The following is a 10,747-nucleotide window of genomic DNA, read 5'->3' as shown; positions in this document are numbered from 1 at the left end:
GAGGAACTCAGAGTAAAGCGCTGCTCCTCCACATTGAGAGATGCCAGATGAGGTGGTTCGGGCATCTGCTCAGGATGCCACCCGAACGCCTCCCGAGGGAGGTGTTTAGGGCAAGTCCGACCGGCAGGAGGCCACGGGGAAGACCCAGGACACATTGGGAAGATTATGTCTCCCGGCTGGCCTGGGAACGCCACATGATCCCCCGAGAAGAGCTGGAAGAAGTGGCTGGGGAGAGGGAAGTCTGGGCTTCTCTGTTTAGGCTGCTGCCCCCAAAACCCGACCTCGGTTAAGCGGAAGAAAATGGATGGATTTAGTAACGACAACAAACAATGCCCATCCATCCATTTTCTACCGCTTATTCCCTTTTGGGGTGGCAGGGAGCGCTGGAGCCTATCTCAGCTACAATCGGGCGGAAGGCGGGGTACTCCCCGGACAAGTCGCCACCTCATCGCAAAAAATGATTCTAGTAAAACTCACATGGATACAATTTTACAGGTATTTTTAGACATAATGCATGTTTGGTTTTGGAATTATGTTTATATAACTTTAGTATTATGACAGTTATACTGTCATCTTGAGTAAAACTAACTTGTGTCTTTACAAACATTACAAACTATGTTTTTCCAGTAAAACTCACAAAAATAATGTTTTCCAGGCAATATTAGACATTTTTCATGTGTGGTTTAGGAAATATGTTTAAATAACTGTCATATTGAATGTGGCAGTTATACTGTTATGTGTAAAACCAAATGTTTGTATTTGCAAACCTTACAAAAACAACTGATTCTAGTAAAACTCACATAGATTCAATATTTCAGGCATTTTTAGACATTTCACGTTTGAATACATTTTTATTGCTTTTTTCGTTAGGGCAAGTCCGATCGGCAGGAGGCCACGGGGAAGACCCAGGACACATTGGGAAGACTATGTCTCAGGCTGGCCTGGGAACGCCTCGGGATCCCCCGAGAAGAGCTGGACAAAGTGGCTGGGGAGAGGGAAGTCTGGGCTTCTCTGCTTAGGCTGCTGCCCCCGCAACCCGACCTCGGATAAGCGGAAGAAAATGGATGGATTTAGTATGACAGTTATACTGTCATATTGAGTAAAAAACTATTTTTCATAGATTCAATATTACAGGCATCTTTAGATGGATTGCATGTTTGGTTTTGGAGATATGTTTATACAACTTTCATATTTAGTGTGACAGTTATACTGTCATATTGAGTAAAAAAAACAAAAAAACTTGTGTCTGCAAACCTTTCAAAAGATTATTATTCTAGTAAAACTAACAAAGATACACTTTTCCAAGCATTATTAGCATTTTTTTGTTTTGGAGTTATAATGCTTGCGTTGAGAGGCGACGGGCTCGGGTGGCAATTCTTGTTGCCCCCCGGCTCAAAGCCTGCACGTTGGAGTTCAACCCAGTGGACCAGTGGGTAGCTTTCTTCCGCCTTCGGGTGGGGGGACGGGTCCTGACTGTTGTTTGGCCTTACGCGCCAAACGGCAGCTCAGAGTACCCACACTTTTTTGGATTCACTCGAGGGAGTACTGGAAAGTGCTCCACCGGGTGATTCCCTCATTCTACTGGGGGCCTTCAACGCTCATCTTGAAGTAGTCTTGTGATTTTTTCCCCCACACATACATATATATATATATACATTAATATATATATATATATATATATATATATAGCTAGAATTCACTGAAAGTCAAGTTTTTTTTATATATGTGTGTATATATATATATATATATATATATATATATATATATATATATATATATGTATGTGTGGGGGAAAAAATCACAAGACTACATCAAGATGAGCGTTGAAGGCCCCCAATAGAATGAGGGAATCACCCGGTGGAGCACTTTCCAGTACTCCCTCGAGTGAATCCAAAAAAGGGTGGGTACTCTGAGCTGCCGTTTGGCGCGTAAGGCCAAACTCTCTCTGGGGGGAGGGGGGCTACTAGGATGACAGGGGATGCAAATCAATAAGAGTGCAATATTTTTTCAAAACATGGTCACTACTGCCTAGTTTCTCTTGTTATATTCTTATTTTACAGTTATATTTTTATTCTCATTGTTGCTTTTTATTTTTATTCTATTGTAATATGTTTCTATTTTGTTTCAATTTATACCCCCATTATTTCCTTTTCACTTTTTACAATTTTGTACACTACTGCTGGAATTTAAATTTTCCTGAGGGAACTCTCCTGAAGGAATCAATAAAGTACTATCTATCTATCTATCTATCTATCTATTTATGTCTCCTGGCTGGCCTGTAAATGCCTCAGGATCCCCCGAGAAGAGCTGGACAAAGTGGCTGGGGAGAGGAAAGTCTGGGCTTCTCTGCTTAGGCTGCTGCCCCCGCAATCTGACCTCGGATAAGCAGGAAGAAAATGGATGGATTTAGTATGACAGTTATACTGTCATATTAAGTAAAAAACTAACTTGTGTCTTTGCAAACATTAGAAAAATATTTTTTTTCTAGTAAAACTCACAAAGATACATAACTCAAGGCATTATTAGCCATTTTGCATGTGTGGTTTAGGACTTATGTTTAAATAATCGTCTGAGTGTGACAGTATACTGTCATAGTGAGTAAAACCCATATTTTGTAATTGCAAACCTTATGAAAACAAATGATTCTACTAAAACTCACATGGATAAAATATTACAGGAATTTTTAGACATATTGCATGTTTGGTTTTGGAGTAATGTTTATATAACTTTCATATTTTGTATGACAGTAATACTGTCATATTGAATAAAAAAAACTAACTTGTATCTGTACAAACCTTAAAAAATATTTTTTCCCCAGGAAAACTCACAAAGAGACATTTCTCCAGGCATTATTAGCCATTGTGCACATGTGGTTTAGAAGTTATGTTTAAATAAATGTCAAATTGAATGTGGCAGTTATACTGTTATTATGAGTAAAACCTAATTTTTGTAAATGTTAACCTTACCACAATACCTGATTCTGGTAAAACTCACATAGATTCAATATTACAGGCATTTTTAGACATTTTACATGTTTGGTTTAGAGTTGTGTTTGAATACATTTGTATTGCGTTTTTCATTAGGGCAAGTCCGACGGGCAGGAGGCCGCGGGGAAGACCCAGGACACATTGGGAAGACTATGTCTCCCGGCGGGGCTGTCGAACGCCTCGGGATCCCCCGAGAAGAGCCGGACGAAGTGGTTGGGGATAGGGAAGTCCGGGCTTCTCTGCTTAGGCTGCTGCCCCTGCAACCGGACCTCGGATAAGCGGAAGAAAATGGATGGATTTAGTATGACAGTTATACTGTCATATTAAGTAAAAAAAACTTACAAAATATATTTTTTCTAATAAAACTCACAAAGAGACATTTCTCCAGTTATATTGTTTGTATGTTATATTGTTTTTTGTTTATTCCAGCGAGTTAATCCATTTTGAGGGGAGTTGAGGGGATAATTTAATTATAATGCGTTCAAGAGTCTTACGGCATGAGGGAATAAGCTGGAGGTTCTGCTTCGGAGGCTGCGGAACCTCTTTCTAGAGTCCAGCAGTGAAAACAGTCCTTGGTGGGGGTGGGAGGAGTCTTTGCAAATTTTCTGAGCCCTGGTCAGGCAGCGCTTTTTGCGATCTCCTGGATAAGAGGAAGAGGATTCCTGAAGATCTTTTCCGCCGTCCTCACCACTCTCTGGAGAGACTTCCAGTCTGAGGCACTGCAGGCTCCAGTCCAGACAGGGATGCTGTTGGTCAGCAGGCTCTCTATAACAAAGATACAGTTCTCCAAGCATTATTAGCTATTTGCATTTGTTGTTTAGGATTTATGTTTAAATAACTGTCATAGTGAGTAAAACCTAAATTTTGTATTTGCAAACCTTACAAAAACAATTGATTCTAGTAAAACCTACAGATACAATATCACAGGCATTTTTAGACATAATGCATGTTTGGTTTTGGAGTTGTGTTTATATAACTTTCATATTTAGTATTACAGTAATACTGTCATATTGAGTAAGATACATTTCTTCATGCATTATTAAAAAATGTTCATGTGTAGTTTAGGAGTTATGTTTTAATAACTGTCAAATTGAGTGTGGCAGTTATACTGTCATTAAGTGTTAAACCTAATTTTTGTATTTGCAAACCTTACAAAAACAACTGATTCTAGTAAAACTCACATAGATTCAATATTGCAGGCATTTTAGACATTTCACATGTTTGGTTTAGGAGTTGTGTTTGAATACATTTTAATTGCTTTTTTCGTTAGGGCAAGTCCGACCGGCAGGAGGCCACGGGGAAGCCCCAGGACACATTGGGAAGACTTTGTCAGCCGGCTGGCCTGGGAACACTTTGGGATCCCCCGAGAAGAGCTGGACGAAGTGGCTGGGGAGATGGAAGTCTGGGCTTCTCTGCTTAGGCTGCTGCCCCCACAACCCGATCTCGGATAAGCGGAAGAAAATGGATACATTTAGTATGACAGTTATACTATTATATTGAGTAATAAAAACCAACTTGTGTCTTTAAAAAACCTTACAAATTATATGTTTTCTAGTAAAACTCACAAAGATACATCTCCAGGCATTATAAGCCATTTTGCATGTGGTTTAGGGGTTATGTTTAAATAACTGCCATATTGAAAGTGGCAGTTATACTGTCATTATGAGTAAAACCTAATTTTTGTAATTGTAAACCTTACCAAAATACCTGATTCTGGTAAAACTCACAGATTCAATATTACAGGCATTTTTAGACGGATTGCATGTGTAGTTTTGAAATTATGTTTATACAACTTTCTTAGTTGTGATACAGTGATACTACATATTGAGTAAAAAAAACTAACTTGTGTCTTTGCAAACCTTACAAAAGAACATTTTAGTAAAAGATACATCTCCAGGCATTATTAGCCATTTTGCATTTGTTGTTTAGGAATTATGTTTAAATAACTGGCATAGTGAGTAAAACCTAATTTTTGTATTTGCAAACCTTACAAAAACAACTGATTATATTAATACTCACATGGATACAATATTACAGGCATTTTTAGACATAATGCATGTTTGGTTTTAGAGTTATGTTTATATAACTTTCATATTTAGTATGACAGTAAAACTGTCATATTGAGTAAAAAAAACTAGCTTGTGTCTTTGCAATTCTTACAAAAGATCATTATTCTAGTAAAACTCACAAAGATACATTCCTCCAGGCATTATTAGCCACTTTGCATGTGTGGTTTAGGAGATATGTTTTAAACAACTGTCATATTTAGGTGGCAGTTATATGTCAATGCGTAAAACCCAATTTTTGTTTTTGCAAATCTTTCAAAAACAACTGATTACAGTAATTGTCACATAGTTTTAATATTACAGGTATTTTTAGACATTTTGCATTGTTGGTTTAGGAATTATGTTGCAATACATTTTTATTGCTTTTTTTGCATTATCTCAGGATTGTAAAAATATTAGTCATATTGAGTAAAAAACTACTGATTGGGTGTGGCAGTTATATTGTCATTATGTGTAAAACCTAATTGTTGTATTTGCAAACCTTACAAAAACAACTGATTGTCGTAAAACTCACATGGATAAAATATTACAGGCATTTTTAGACATAATACATATTTGGTTTATGAATCGTGTTCGATTGCTCCTGCTCACAGAACCACACAGCCAGCGCACAACACACGAGCCACAAGCCCACAGCCCAAGGCAGTTAAATACCCCTGCAAATCCACAAGGCACGACACTTACTTTGGAGTCAGAGTTTCCTCTGCCCCTGCGTATTGTGGGATTCTGGGGGTTCTTTTCGGTAGCCTGCGGGTCTGCTGGGTAGTCTTGGGGATTCCTTCTCAACCTGCGCGCGTTCACCCGGTCCTCCTTGTCAAGCCTGACGATCCTCCTGGTCGCTCCTTTTTAAATGTGTGCAGCCCTAATGCTCCACAGGTGCGTCTGATTTCAGGTGCCGTTCGATTGGGCACTTTGGTTGTCAGGGGCAACAAGCTAAAAGGGGCAACGTCTTAAAATGCCAGCAAAGTCCACAAGGAATAAACTTATGCAATTAAAAATACAGTCAAAGTCCTCAAAGTGTAAAAACATGCAATCAAATTGTAAAATGTAAAAACATGCAATTAAAATCTAAAACAATAAAAACACTCAGACATGCATGACAATGAAACAAAAAAAATAAAATCCCCTACTTGTGTCCCATCACATCCCCCCCATACATTATCGTTGTCAGTCCCTGCAACGGGGGGAACTCTCGTCTGCATAGCGGGCAGGCAACTGTCGGTCAAAGCCTTTTTTAGCTCTTCAAAGGACGTCTGACACTCTGGTGTCCACACTATTTTGTGGGCCTGTGCCTTGACGGGCTATTTTAGCAAACCCAGCCACAAAACGTTGGTAATAGCCTGCCAATCCAAGAAACGCTCTCACTTCCTTGACAGTGGTCGGAGCGGCCCAGTCCTGTACTGCCTTAATTTTACCTGGGTCCGGTCTCACTCCATCCCGATCCACCACGTGTCCCAAGAATTTCACCTCACGCTGAAAGAGCTTGCACTTAGGGGGCTTGAGTTTAAGTCCATGTCGCTGCAACCGTTCAAACACCTGGTCCAGGTGCTGTAGATGGGCAGTGAAATCAACAGAAAAAATTATTATGTCATCAAGATAAACCAACAATGATTCCGCTATTTGACCATTCAAACAATGATGTTGGAAAGTGGCAGGTGCATTGCATAGACCAAATGGCATGCGTTCAAACTCGAACAGTCCGAGGGGAGTTGTAAATGCAGTCTTTTCACGATCGTCCGGGTGCACCTCCACTTGCCAATACCCACTAGCGAGGTCTAAGGTCGAAAACCATTCAGATTTGCTCAGACCAGTTAGGGTCTCTTCGATTCAGGGGAACGGAAAGGCGTCTTTATGTGTAACTGAGTTTAACCTCCGGTAGTCTACACAAAAGCGCCAACTCCCATCCTTTTTGCGGACTAACAATATAGGCGCTGCCCAGGGACTGCAGCTTTCCTTTATCACTCTCTGTTCAAGCATACCTGAAAGCATGCAGTGTCTTCACTTCCTTATGCAACAGAGGCGGGATGGGTCGGTATCTCTCCCTGGTAGGGGCGGAATCTCCAGTCAGTATCCTGTGTTGCACAACACTGGTCCTTCCAAAGTCCTCATGTTGTGCAAACACCTTCTCCCACTTCGCCAGCAGGGCGCGTAGCTGCACTTGTTGCTGCTCAGACAGATCCGGCTTATCACTCAAATCCCTAACATCTGGGGACAGTTCTGGATTGGTTTGGGCTGTGGCATCAATGAGTGACACTTCTACCACACCCTCCTCTACTAGAGATAAACACAGATCCTCAGCTGCATGCACATCACTATCATCAACACGGAACAGCTGCCCTAGCTTCTCAAATCGTTTTAAGGAAATACTGTAGGAATGGGGGTTATAAGCACGGAGGGGCAGCCTACCTCTGTTCACCACGACCAGTGATTTTGCCACGCCAACTGCACCGGCAGTTGGCGTGGCAGGGCGCAGTAGTTAGCCCCGCACCAACATCTCCTTTGGGGGATATGTAATACTAGTCTTCGAGGCCAATCTCACGTGGCCTAGCAAGCCATCTTCAGCAGCAACAGCTTCTATACGGGAACATGTAGCAAAAGCTTCCCTCCACACCTTTTGCTTTTGAAGATGCCGAAGAGTAGAGGTTTTAGGACATTTAAAAACGGCATCCCAACAACCCACGATTAGATTCATACCTATTATGAAGGGGTGTGTACAGTTTTGATCCGCAACAATTACTACTCCTCTTTCGGGAACTTTAACACCCTCTACCTCAAAATCAAGAACCGCATAGCCGATATAGGGGATTTCCAGGCCATTAGCTGCTCTTAGACGAAAAAGGGTAGGGGTCCTTTCGAGCTTAGCTTCGGTAAAGTGAGCATTAAATAGGCTTTCGGACATTAGCGTCACTTGGGACCCGGTGTCTAAAAGTCCTGGCAGAATAGTGCCTCCAGCATCTACTTGTATTGTGGGGCATTGACCTACAAATGTTTCTGGAGCCCTGGATGATGTTGGCGTGGTGGCCAGCCCTGCAACTCGGATCTCAGCAGCAGGGACATTTAGTTTAAATCCGGTGCATGTGTAGTTGCAGTGCTGAATTTTTAGACATAATGCATGTTTGGTTTTGGAGTTATGTTTATATAACTTGTGTTTATAGTATGACAGTTATACTGTTATATTGAGTAAAAAAAACTAACTTGTGTCTTTGCAAACCTTACAAAAGAAAATGTTACTAGTAAAACTCACAAAGATACGTTTCTTCATGCATTATTAGAAAATGTTCATGTGTAGTTTTGAAGTTATGTTTATATAACTTTCATATATAGTATGACAGTTATACTGTTATATTGAGTAAAAAAAAACTTACTTGTGTCTTTACAAACCTTACAAAATATTGTTTCACAGTAAAACTCACAAAGATACATTTCTACAGACATTATTAGCCATTTTGTATGTGTGGTTTAGGAGTTATGTTTGAATAACTGAAATTGAGTGTGACAGTATACTGTCAAAGTGAGTAAAAAAAAACTAACTCGTGTCTTTGCAAACCTTACAAAAGAAAATGTTACTAGTAAAACTCACAAAGATACATTTCTTCATGCATTATTAGAAAATGGTCATGTGTAGTTTAGGAGTTATGTTTAAATAACTGTTATTTTGAGTGTGGTAGTATAACTGCCACACATATTGAGTTATAAAGTTAAGTGTAAAACATAATTTTTGTATTTGCAAACCTTACAAAAACAACTGATTCTTGTAAAACTCACACAGATTCAATATTAAAGGCATTTTAGACATTTTACATGTTTTGTTTAGGATTTGTGTTTGAATACATTAGTATTGCTTTTTTCGTTAAGGCAAGTCCAAACGGCTGGAGGCCACGGGGAAGACACAGGACACATTGGGAAGATTATATCAGCTGGCTGGCCTGGGAACGCCTCGGGATCCCCCGAGAAGAGCTGGACGAAGTAGCTGGGGATAGGGAAGTCTGGGCTTCTCTGCTTAGGCTGCAGCCCCCGCAACACGACCTCGGATAAGCGGAAGAAAATGGATGGATTTAGTATGACAGTTCATATCATATTGAGTAAAAAAAAACTAACTTTTTTTTTTGTAAACATTCAAAATATATTTTTTCTAGTAAAACTCACAAAGATAGATGGAGTTTAAATAACTGTCATAGTAAGTAAAACCTATTTTTGTGTTTGAAAACCTTACAAAAACAACTGATTCTAGTAAAACTCACATGGATTCAATATTACAGGCATTTTTACACATTTTGCATGTTTGGTTTAGAAATTATGATGGAACACATTGTTATTGCTTTTTTCGCATTATCTCAGGATTTTAAGAATATTACTGTCACATTGAGTAAAAACTACTTTTTGTGTTTGCAAGTATTAAAAAAAACATATTTTTCGAGTAAAACTCCTAAGGATGCATTATTTCAGGCATCATTAGCCATTTAGCATTTGTAGTTTAGGAGTTATGTTTAAATAACTGTCATATTAAATGTAACAGTATACTCTCATATAGAGTAAAACCTAATTTTTGTATTTGCAAACCTTACAAAAACAACTGATTCTAGTAAAACTCACATGCATTCAATATTACAGTTATTTTTAGACATTTTGCCTGTTTGGTTTAGAAATTATGATGGAATACATTTGTATTGCTTTTTTCGCATTATCTCAGGATTTTAGGAATATTACTGTCATATTGAGTAAAAAACTACTTTTTGTGTTTGCAAACCTTAAAAAAGCATATGTTTCGAGTAAAACTCACAAGAAAGCAGTATTTCAGGCAATATTAGCTCATTTGTATGTGTAATTTAGGAGTTATGTTTAATTTACGGTCATATTGAGTGTGACAGTATACTGTCATTGTGAGTAAAACTTAATTTTTGTATTTGCAAACCTAATAAAAACAACTGATTCTAGTAAAACTCACATGGATTTAATATTACAGGCATTTTTAGACATTTTGCATTGTTGGTTTAGGAATTATGTTGGAATACATTTTTATTGCTTTTTTCGCATTATCTCAGGATTTTTAAGAACATTACTGTCATATTGAGTAAAAAACTACTTTTTGTGTTTGCAAGCCTTAAAAAAGGATATGTTTCGAGTAAAACTCACAATAATGCATTATTTCAGGCAATATTAGCTCATTTCTATGTGTAGTTTAGGAGTTATGTTTATTTACTGTCATATTGAGTGTACATTGTCATGGTGAAAAAAAAAAACCTAATTTTTTTATTTGCAAACATTTTAAACACAACTGATTCTAGTAAAACTCACATGGATTCAATATTACAGGCATTTTCACACATTTTGCAATTTTGATTTAGGAAATATGATTGAATATATTTTCATTGCTTTTTTCGCATTATCTCAGGATTTTAGGAATATTACTGTCATATTGAGTAAAAAACTACTTTTTAAGTTTGCAAGATTTGAAAAAGCATATGTTTCGAGTAAAACTCCGTAGAATGCATTATTTGAGGCAACATTAGCCATTTTGCATGTGTAGTTAGGAGTTATTTTTAAATATCTGTCATATTGAGTGTGACAGTATACTGTCATAGTGAGTAAAACTTAATTTTTGTATTTGCAAACCTAATAAAAACAACTGATTCTAGTAAAACGCACATGGATTTAATATTACAGGCATTTTTAGACATTTTGCATTGTTGGTTT

General features: G+C 38.4%; 1 long non-coding RNA gene across 1 annotated transcript; it reads right to left on the bottom strand.

Moving 5' to 3' along the window:
• Window positions 1-831: 831 nt before the first annotated feature.
• LOC140679958 (uncharacterized) lies at window positions 832-5,859 on the bottom strand. The gene is made up of 2 exons (XR_012051248.1): window positions 5,738-5,859; window positions 832-1,041 (listed from the first exon to the last, which is right to left on the bottom strand). It is a non-coding gene; the product is annotated as an uncharacterized lncRNA (long non-coding RNA).
• Window positions 5,860-10,747: the final 4,888 nt, after the last annotated feature.

Source organism: Nerophis lumbriciformis, linkage group LG27 (genome assembly GCF_033978685.3).
Source record: "Nerophis lumbriciformis linkage group LG27, RoL_Nlum_v2.1, whole genome shotgun sequence".
In the NCBI taxonomy this organism is placed as follows: Eukaryota; Metazoa; Chordata; class Actinopteri; order Syngnathiformes; family Syngnathidae; genus Nerophis; species Nerophis lumbriciformis.
Note: the sequence above shows the minus strand (reverse complement) of the source record. Positions and strands in the feature narration are given on the sequence as shown.